The sequence below is a fragment of the Pocillopora verrucosa genome, chromosome 3 (genome assembly GCF_036669915.1).
Source record: "Pocillopora verrucosa isolate sample1 chromosome 3, ASM3666991v2, whole genome shotgun sequence".
Lineage (NCBI taxonomy): Eukaryota > Metazoa > Cnidaria > Anthozoa > Scleractinia > Pocilloporidae > Pocillopora > Pocillopora verrucosa.
This window is the reverse complement of record NC_089314.1, coordinates 18,565,007-18,575,216: the sequence shown is the minus strand read 5'-3', so window position 1 is coordinate 18,575,216 and position 10,210 is coordinate 18,565,007. Positions and strand designations below refer to the sequence as shown.

At 39.7% G+C, this 10,210-nt stretch overlaps 1 pseudogene; it reads right to left on the bottom strand.

The window, feature by feature from the left end:
• Positions 1 to 21: 21 nt before the first annotated feature.
• Positions 22 to 9,536, bottom strand: LOC131794341 (DBH-like monooxygenase protein 1; annotated as a pseudogene).
• Positions 9,537 to 10,210: the final 674 nt, after the last annotated feature.

The following is a 10,210-nucleotide window of genomic DNA, read 5'->3' as shown; positions in this document are numbered from 1 at the left end:
GCAGATCCACAATTTAAAAAATTAAGTTTCCACTTAAGGGATTTTTATTTAATTCAAAACTTCACAAAATTTAGCTGTCAAATTATGATAAAGCACTATGCACTTTTTTCACTTTTTTCCTAACTTACTTCTCAAAAAGATCAAAGTGATTACAATTGTTACTACTATTTCTACTTTAGACTAGATACTATTTGCTGCTGTGATTGGTTAAATAAATTGCAATACACAAAGTCTTGTCATGCACTGTTAAATGGTATTTTGAGAAAGTTTTCCATTGGGAAAGCCTTCCGTGCCTCCTTTTTTTCTGGAAAGATATCAATTTATGTATTCAGCTCAATTTTCAGTATAAAAGTGGATTACTTGGGTAAATGGGAATTACTTTCAGTGGAAACTGAGAATACATGTAGTTTTTAACCCTTTGGTTTGTATCGAAATCAGTACATACAAGAGAAAAGCACGGCAAGAAGAGTTGTTACCAGCCCAAGGCTGCACGATGCTAGTTTGTTAGGGGAGCTTGAGGGTACATCTTGGCACACCGGCTCAGGCTTCAAAGGAGTGTCGATTTTTGGTTTGTCCACTACTTTCCAACCGAGACCCTGTGAAAAGAATGTTTGGCAAAGTCATCGCTGTTTCATTTTGTCTTTGCAAAAGAACAGGGCTGTTCCTTTTCTGTCCCCACTAAAAGTTATCACAGTGTAAGTTTTGAATAAATGCTGGTTGGTTAGATGGGTGTGGGGATCTGTGTGCTCCATTCCCCCCCTCCCCTCCCCCCCCAATTATTCACAAGGCCATCAAATGATTAAGAAATTTAAGATATACCCACCGGCAGGTCCTTTCCGTCAGCACCACTGCAGTGAGCATTTATAGCGTTGGTGTCTCGATAACTGTCTCGCAGTCCGGGAGTCCACTTATCGTTCCACAGAGAGTTGTTTTTTGCGGGATGTTGCCTACATGGATTCATGAAAGATGAGAAACACTAACTTAGATGCGTACAGTAAATCGTTTTAACGTGGGACTTAAAGTCGATCATGTGCGATCGTCCGGATGAGGGGTATTCCCGAAAGGGACTTTGCTGTTCTGAGAGCGACTTTCGCCTGTTTCGTGTTTGGAGTGAGGGCCTATTTCCCAAACAGCGGTGGGAACACAGCGGTCAAACGAAAGCTATACATATGGGCACCGCCTATTTTTTGCCAGGCTCGCGTTAGTTTCCAGCGCAAAACTTTAAAGGAAATCATGAAAAGAGAACGCTGACACATAAAATCTATGAAGATAAATTGAACTATTAATGGATAAATATTAAAACAAGAGTGAGGAAAGGAAAACTTCCCGAGCTCAAAGGGTAAGGATAAGGGTATCCTATTGATTAAATAATTAGTTTCGAACTTAAACAAACAAAAAGTCTACACGCTTTCAAAACACCGCGACTAACTAGTTTGTGAGGTTGTTTACCATGAAAGCGGTACGTCAGACCGCCTCCCTAGATTTAATGTGTTTCAATCTTCGCACACGCGCAGACGTTTTACCACTTAACTATTATCGAGCTAAGTAATCACATGACCAACTTCTTGTTTGTCGTTCGTAACAGGTCTCGTTCGTGAAAACTGATTGGTCAATTTTACCGTGAGGACGTTGGTTGTCAGACTCGACGGGAGCAACGAACCTCTGATAAGCACCATTACAATGGAACACTCGACACCAGTTTCTCATGATTCGATAGTATTAGCTCGGCGCTAATTACGATGTTTAAAAGACGATACTTACGAGTAGTGTGATTGATACCAATTTTCCACAGCTGGACATGGCACGATAAGCAGTTAGACAAATTAATTTTAGGATAGTAGTAATGAAAGGATAGGCACATCTCTTCGCTCGTTCCCAGACCGCCCTGGAAAAAAACAAAACAAGCAAATATTAAAAAAGTGTCTGGTGTGAGAGAGGCACGACGTTTGAATAGCTGCCGAGCAAGATCATTATTCAGTATGATGAGGAACGTACGATGAAGCTCGGCACGGCAGAAGCACAACACCTGAACTGGATAAATTTCCTCGGTAAATTGCGCGCAAATAACTGTGGGAAAGCCATCCTTGATATAACCAACAGCGTAGACATTTTTTATTTGGGCGGTAAGGGAATATTGGAGATCAACGTGGATGCATTTTTTCATTTCTTCACGGACTTGAGTGTCTTATTTGACACCGTCCATTGGTAATTTTCCGGGAGCTTAGTGAGCGGACTGTGCTGACTGTTCACGGAGTGCACTCTACTCATGATTCACAGATCGGTTTTAAGTGAATCGCGATTGACGAAAAACACAAATGGCGGAACAAGGGGTCACGGAAATAACCTTAACCCCTTCCTTCCCTATCTTTTACTTCTCCAGTGATAAGAAATCATTTCACTCGTGCGCTTAGGAATCACGGCTATCTGTCAAGAAACAAAAGCTTTGATCCTTCTAAATGAGACTTAGCTCTGGTAACAGATTGTTCGTTCTCAAACTGGAGCTTACAAGTTATAAAGAAGTTAAAAAAAGAGACGTACGGATTTTGGATGGTCCTTTGTATGATATCTGCACGTTATCAACGTGTCTCCCTGAAAAAAATAATAAAAATAAAAGAAAGAAAAGGAAACGTGAGTAATTTATAAGAGACAATAAGGAAGGAATGTAAGATCAGAACTGTAATTATCAGTCTTCTGAACATCAGCAGAAAGAACAATCGATCTCACGATCGTGGGCGAACAAATGACTAAAAGTTATCATCTTCATTTACATCATCAACAAACAAGAAAAGTGTACACTTCATCATAGCATACCACTGTAGGAACCTTTCCGAGGAAAATGTAAACACTCTGGTCATAAGTTGTGGGGACCTTCAGATTTCCACGTTAAAAGTGCGTTTTCCAGAAAATCCTAACCGGCTCTTGGAGGAGGCATCATTGTAAGGGCCCGAATACCGTAGATGTGGTCGCCAAAATGTCAGCGGATTCAGTAGTATCGGTGTGCAAGCGTTTAAAGGTCTCCACAGCAGGGTTTGGGTAAGAACACAGTTACACACACACAATATCAATTGGACGCACAATTGAAATATTAGCCACCCCTAGCACTGATCAAAATTCTTTCTTACCGGCATGACTGTGGTTTCCTCAGCTGGAATTTGGAACTCCTACAGTCATCAAGAGAAACAATTGGGAGAAACAAGGACATTAATGAAACACTGAATTGACAAGAAATTTATGTGTCAAATTGTCAAAGTCTAGTTGCGATTTTTTTCCCCCAGTTAATCATAACAAACTCACTTGAGAGTTGAAGTCATAGTTATCGTCTCTGATGATCTCTGGAAGCTCGACACCATCCCTGACATGCTTAGTGTACGCTGCATGACCTGCAAGAGGGAAGCGGGAATGAGACGCTAAGGGTGTGATCTTCGTTTATTTATACCTGGCCTTGTTATGAATATGTACAGTGATTCAGTGCATTGTGAGGCAAACAGAGTCATTTCAGTTTCTAGTGACTATTTTTCAGCATTCAAGCAGACAACATGATATCATATGGGAAAAAAGAATGTGCTGGCTTAGTAGCTGACACTTACCAGCCAAATGCGTGTGGAGAGCAGAGGCAAATATTTTGATTCCTCCGCCGGATAAAGAGGATCCTTTCATACCCTGAGAAATAATATTTTATCATCTCTTTATTACGTCTTCATAAGCAACTCTAAGGCCTCACAGATTTGCGTAGATGGAAGGTTGAAGGGGGAGAGGGGAGGGTGGTGGCGGAAGTTAACAATAAAAAAAGAGTGGGGAAACCAATAAATGAAGCAAATCGTATTTTGTAGTACAAGGTAATTTGGTATTATCAAGTGAGCTGATAACGTAAATTGGCCACCGCAAGGAGTTTCAAAGTTGACGTCCTCTGACGAAGGGCTAACGAAACGTCAGCTTTGAAACTCTTTACGGTAACCAATTTACGTTATCAATTCAGTCGATGATACCAAATTACCATGTTATACTCTCCCACCGACGCTGCGCCACAGTTTCTTTACAAACTTACTCCCTTTGTTCATATTTTGTAGTAGCAGGAATAATAAACCTGAAAAATTATGCTCTGTTCGTGGATTTCTCTTGCCAAACAGTCCAAGAAGTTCAAGAAAGGCCTGTCGTACCAGTGTCAGACTCGCTGCCTTTCTGGACACAGCTTCAGGGGCGCATGCAGCACTGAACAGTTTTTCTTCATTTTTACTAACCTCTTTTGTACAATCTTTAACACAATAGCCTTGTGTTTCCCAACTTTCTTGATGAGGCGGAATGATCATATTTTTAGACACAAGCCATCCAACGGTCAAAATACCAGCTTGGTACTCTCTAAGTTGACTTGTGCAATGAAAGCGCAAACCAGAACTGTCTAAAATGCCTGCAACGAAAAGGGAACGGCAGTGAGTTAAAGGCATTGAAAGGAAACAAACAGATACAAATGAAAAACTTTTTTTTTTCATTTCAGATTACCTGTTTTTTGTAAAGGATTATCGTAATGCATTTCCATTACTACGATCTTTGGACTGTCATTTGTTCCAATGGAAAATCCCACGTGTTCAGGAAAATAAAAGGTCTGTGGATTCAGTTATCATCACATTTGTTAGTCACAGAGGAAGACATGTAACAAATGGTGCTTGCGATGATGGAGCCGTTTCATAACCCTTAACCCCTAGGAGTGATAAGCAACTATTTTCTCCTATCAGTATCACCCCTAAAGCAAACATTGAGGTCATGAGAATAAAGGAAATGATCACCAACTAAAGAAGCTCTTGATTGTTAAACAAATTCTCTTTGTGAATACCATAGGAAATGCATAGGGAGCAGTGTGGAGAAAATGCATACTGATGTTAGGGTGTAAAGGATTAATTGAGCTGTAGGGATTGTCTTAGTTTTAATATATTTTGCTCTCTGTTCGGTTTAAGAAAACAAACAAACAAACCACACCAAAACAAAAAACAAAACAAAAGCAAAAACGAAAAAAAAAACGTAATGTATTCTTAATCAAGGTGGTGCAAAACTACAACTTATCCCGATTTGGTCCGTCGCGTTTTCTCGCGCCCAAATAGTTTTCCGCGTTTTATACTAGATTCCCGTTAGCTCCTTGAATAATTTCCCTTAACCCTTCAAATCCCGCTAAAGACCAAAACAAAACTTCTCTTTATATTATCAGTACAATATCAAGCAGACAAGTAATAAGAATAAAGAGAAATATCAATTGGAGGATTATTGGTTGATCCAATCCCAAATTCTCCAAACTCACATCATATGAATTGTATCGCAGACAGTAAGGAGAATTACTAATGAGATCTTGGGAGTTAAAGGTTAATTGTTCCGATTGGCCGCTGAGGTTACTTGTTTGAAATATACCCTCACGCAAGAAGTGATGAGAAAATTTTCCGACAGCCCCACACCCCTAATAAGAAGAAATTCCTCGATTCAAAATTTTCGGACTTTCCTCGTACCTTTCTAACATCTTCTAACATGGGTTATTGAGCTGGAAACTCCATAGCTTAAACATTTTGTAAGGAGACACAAACCTCGCCTCCAATCGCCCAGGCGGCAATGGTGGAAGGTCCACTACAACTTTTCACAGCAGGAGGCATGTCAGGGGAATCACCCACTCCTTCATAGCTGAGATTGCTCGAAGGGAAATTGTTGTGATCACACTGGTAAAGTAATATATGGTGAACAACTCCTTCATTGCCTTCTTGGATAACAGGTTCGATCTGAGAAGGAAATCGGAGAGAAACAACTTAAACTTCAAACTTGACCAGCCCCGTTTGATCAATGGCAATGAAGATTATTCGCTTTTCCTTCTGACAATGGTTCCAAAAACAATTTGCATGCCCAGTAGAATTTATTTTGTTAAGTCAAAGTATTAATGAAAAGTGTTGGTGACCAACCCTCTCTGGAGCGTTAATCGTGGAACTTTCCACAAGCAATTTCTTCTCCAAGTCCCTCCTAAATTTGAAGGGAAAATCAAGATTCCTAAACCTAATTGGTTCCAATAACTCACATAGACCGTATTTTCATCGACATTGTTCATCGACATTGTTCATCGACATTGTTTATAAACATTGTTTCTAGACATTGTTCCCAGGTTCTGGGAACGAAGTCATGTTTTCCTTAGCTATTTCAAAGCCTTTTCAACAGTCTTAAAATATATGCGTAGAGACAATCAAACAGTACAACTGCTTAGGTTTACAACTACTTATCAAGTTGTAGACAAGTGATAACGACTTTGCAAAGTGAAAAAAGAAAAAAATAAAAGGTAAAGGAGAATAACTTTACCCTAATAATGTCCCGTCTCCCAGGTAGAGTTGGAAACTGGAACACGCGGTAATAGTACGTTGTACGTTTAGGTGGCACTTGTGTCTGTAAGATAATAAAATAAGGATGAATGATAGCAAATAAAGGGGAAAAAAAAAAAACGGTCACGACATTGTCATTCGCGTTTTCCCCCTCTGCAGGTAATTTGCTTGTTTTAACTTTGCGATATCTCGCTTGTTTTATGACTAGCCGTTTTGATTATTTTGGTTCGGTTTCACCAGGCTTTCAATAACTTCTCGACACTCTGGTCACAGCAACTGTTACCTTGTTCATAAGGAAGGCGAACGTCTTGGCATCAGCCGGAAGTTTGGGCACGTCTTTAATAGCGTTGAGTAAAAACACACTTCTTGCTCCTCTTATGGTGTGCATTGGAATATTATCTTCAGATTCTGGATCTTTTGGGTGCATAGCGTAGATGACTTTAGTTGTGCCTTCCTGCAATAGAATACAAAGACTTTATCATCTGCTCCAAAGAATAAATAACCTGTTCTCCACATCTTTAGTACAATTAGTCTAAAAACGGAGTCAAAATAAAGTACCTCAGTATCGAGTTTTCAAAATTACGGTTTGACTAAAAATTACAACTGGGTTACGTATATGCGGTGGGCTAAAATATTGCGTGGGGCCTTGCGTAGAATCGATGAAGGCAGCATCTCTTCTTTTCTATTGAAAAGTTTCCCTTTAAAAAGGTTTTTACCCGAGCGAGGAGACTTCCAATAAACAGCAGTAAGCAAAAAGCCTGTTTGTCCTTTCAGAGCATTTCTAAGCTGAAGTTTACCTGTCAGCCTAACTATCGTTTGCTTCGCCCAGTCTTCTTTCCTCGCGTCAAGATTGTTTGAGTAAGGACATATTTTCCTTTTTTTTACAGGAGCAAATAGACAACGACCTCACGATCCAAACACATGCCCAAAATTTGAATGAACTGAAAATACTTCATCTGCCTTTATTCATTACATGGAAAGTTAAAAATTAACCTTGATTGAATTGTCATCCGTATCGCAAGTTTCAAACTTCCGTTTAAACTTCATGACGGTCTTGCCACTTTCCTCTTGTAGGGCGATCAGGACATAATCCTGCTGAGAGTCGATCTTTGGTGTGGAGTGTCCGGTTGCATGACGATCCTGAAAACGAGTGGATCTTGAAGTTATTTGTGGGAAAAACGATATCCGTTTAACTTTAATAACTGAGAGAGGTCACTCCCCTCCCCACCCTCCAGAGACAGAAATTTCACGCATGTGCAGGTCAACAGTAACAAACCAATCAAAGCAGAGAATCAAGTTTCAGAAGGTGCCAGTCGACCTCATCGCCTCAAGACCTGTAAGAAAACAACCTGAGAACTTTCACTACCCCCCCCCCCCCCGATAGAGAAGATCACTGAGGCGTGCAGCATGAGTCAGCTAAAACACAGCTGATGTTGCAAAAAATTTGTCTACGTGTGTTCACTTGGCCTTTCACGAGGCAAACAAAGCCATTGAAGCAAAGCGATAGGCAAAACCAAAGACAGCGCCAATTTATCAGTCGTCATATCTGCTGAAACAGTTTGTTAAAGCTTGACACTCCAAGACAGTTTAGTTCAAAAGACTTGGAGAGGGAGGTTAACGATTCCAAAGAGGGGATTTTGATATACCTGTACACTGTTTGCCCCGCAGAGCTACTTAACATACTTAATCAGTATATTTGCAGCAAAATAGGCAAACAACACTTTCATAAAAAAGTTTAACACCATATTAGGTTTATTCCGTATTAAAGTCTGTTCTCTTCCTACTGATTTTCCTATTTCTACTTTGTGGACAGACCAATGTGTCGCCACCTCTTATACACGTAGTGCTAAAAGCCACGATTCAGAAGTTAATTTTGTGAGGACGAAAATTCGCGGAAGTCGGAGGTAAAAGTGAATGTCTACATGACACTGTTGAAAACGCCTTAATTTTGGGTATCCAAAAAATGTCGAATACACACTTTCAGTTGCACCAAGTACAAAATGACATCAATCGCTAAAAGGAGAGGATTAGTCGGTGATGCAGAAAATAAAAACCATGGAATTTTCAGCACACAGTTCAACCTGTATTAAGCAGCAACTTATTAAGCGGTTAACCAGTATTAAGCGGTCAGTTGTCAAAGTCCCGAATTTGTTTCCCTTTAATCACTCTAACTTTTACCTCTATTAAGCGGTCACTTCTATTACGTAAGCGATTGCAGCCACCCTTTACTAAGTCCTAACGGCTTGTTTATATTGTTTACCACCCTGTGGGTGACTGCTTAATACTATAAAAAAGGTAAAAAGCAATCTTGAAGAATATTGCCCTTAATGATGGATCACCTGGAAAAAATGTGAAATCAATAAAGTGATAAACAAAATAAATTCCTAATGAGAAATTGATCAAAAAATCTTCAAAACGAGTTTGTTTGTTACTTAGTGTTTTTTTTTTCTTTTCCCATTGGTTTACGTCCAGGCATGCAAACTACGCACAATTCTTGTTGTCACGGAATGTTTAGTTTTGAATACTAAATAGCGCCGTCGTTCAACATTAAGTTAACCATGTTGCGTAATCAAGCTGAATAAAACAAGAGAAGTACTGTAAAATAACTCCTGTGAGCTACAGATTTCCGTTAGCTTGTGTCCCTCCCCCACAAAGCTTACCTTGAAGTATGTTTTGCCATCCTTCACCCAGCCGATAACAATATCAGCTCCTTGCATCTTGCCCTGACCTGTGGAAATTCCAAAGCCGACCCATCCAGTTGTTTGGGCTTCCACTGTAAAAGAAATCTCTTTCTTTGCAGTGTCGACATTCCAATACAGCTTCACTTTCTGGCTCTCATCCAAAGCAGCAAAGAAGGAATGTCCTGATGTAAGATCAATGATGGACGACTTCGCTAAACATACGAAGATCAGCAAACAGCAGGCCGATACCTTCGTGACCTTCTGCGTCTGACAAAAAGTTGACATTGTGGCAAATTTCTACAAATGTAGCTTCAACAAGTGCCTGCAAAATCAGACAACAAAAAATTGGTTTGAATGCAGGCCGAATATTGCTCACAGTAACACTTCCAGTGCTTAGTACGGAGAGGATTAAGAGCTCTCCGCTCTTTCTGACACTAATCTAGTGAACAAGCATTAATTAAGTGAACAATGTGACGCATTACGTCGAGGTTATAAATACTTTCACACAACAGGCGCTTCAAACAACCTTCCTATGTGAATACTGAGAAGCGTCGAAGCTATCCAAGAGTTAAAAGTCAAAAGTCGATTAGTCAAAGGGATCAATTCATTTTTTTTTTTTAAAGCACAGGATCTGCAAAGCATTGTCGTACACGAGTTACTGACTATTGATTACAACACCACAATTAATCATGTGACTTTAGGGCAAGATTTCCGCATAGCCTCATACTCATTATAATAAAAGTTTTTAGATAAAGAAAACAATGGCTAGAACAATTGCGTTTTAGACTGCAGCTTTGTTTTAGGATAGTAGGGAATTGTACGGAAATCTTTCCCAAAAGAGTATCAATAAAGGTGAGGCATGAAATCTGAATTACACGTCTAATAGTTCTTAAACGGAAAATTTGACTTCAGATGTGTGCAAAGATAGACAAATAACGAAAAACGTATCATCATTTACACCAAATATAATTTGATTATACGGCAACAAATTCATCAACGATTATGCAATGCAAACCAATTAGTAATGCCTTAAAATAAAGAAGTGCTGTCATCCTGTGATATTAATTGGCTCGAAGAGTACTCTCGCTTGCACGTAACAATGACGAGCTCGCACGTGTTTTAAGAACCAACCATTTTGGTGCGGATTTGCTTGAACCTGCGTGTGCATGTGATGAACGAGCGAGAGGAATG